Genomic DNA, 514 nt, shown 5'->3' with positions numbered 1-514 from the left:
TCTCTTCTTTTCTTGTCTTTTTAGTGATCTCTTGCTTTCTTCATGGATAATGTTCTTGATATCTTCCCACAATTCATCTGGCTTTCGGTCACTTGGCATGCTTAGCCAGGCCAAAAAAAAAGGAAACAAAAGTCATCCAAATTGGTAAGGAAGAAGTAAAACTACCGCTATTTGCAGATAAGATCCTATACATAGAAGCCCCAAAGATTCAGCAAGAAAACTACTGAAACTAATTGAAAGGTTCATCATAGTGGCAAGATACAAGATAAACATACAAAAATCCATTAAATTCCTCTAGACCATCAAAAGGATCTCTGACAAGGAAATAAGGAAACCAATACCAATTACAATAACTACCTGCTTGAACAATTTCTCTTAGAAAGATCAGCACGAGGATAGTCCCCATGAGGTGGAGGTTCAAGATGTCCCAAATGTCCAAACTACCATGCCACTCCATCATTTCAGACATTAACTCCTCCTCCTCTTCCCAGTAATTTCCCCAGTCTTAGGGTTC

Source organism: Orycteropus afer, unplaced genomic scaffold (assembly GCF_000298275.1).
Source record: "Orycteropus afer afer isolate SDZICR_OR568_19922 unplaced genomic scaffold, OryAfe1.0 scaffold00478, whole genome shotgun sequence".
In the NCBI taxonomy this organism is placed as follows: Eukaryota; Metazoa; Chordata; class Mammalia; order Tubulidentata; family Orycteropodidae; genus Orycteropus; species Orycteropus afer.
Note: the sequence above shows the minus strand (reverse complement) of the source record.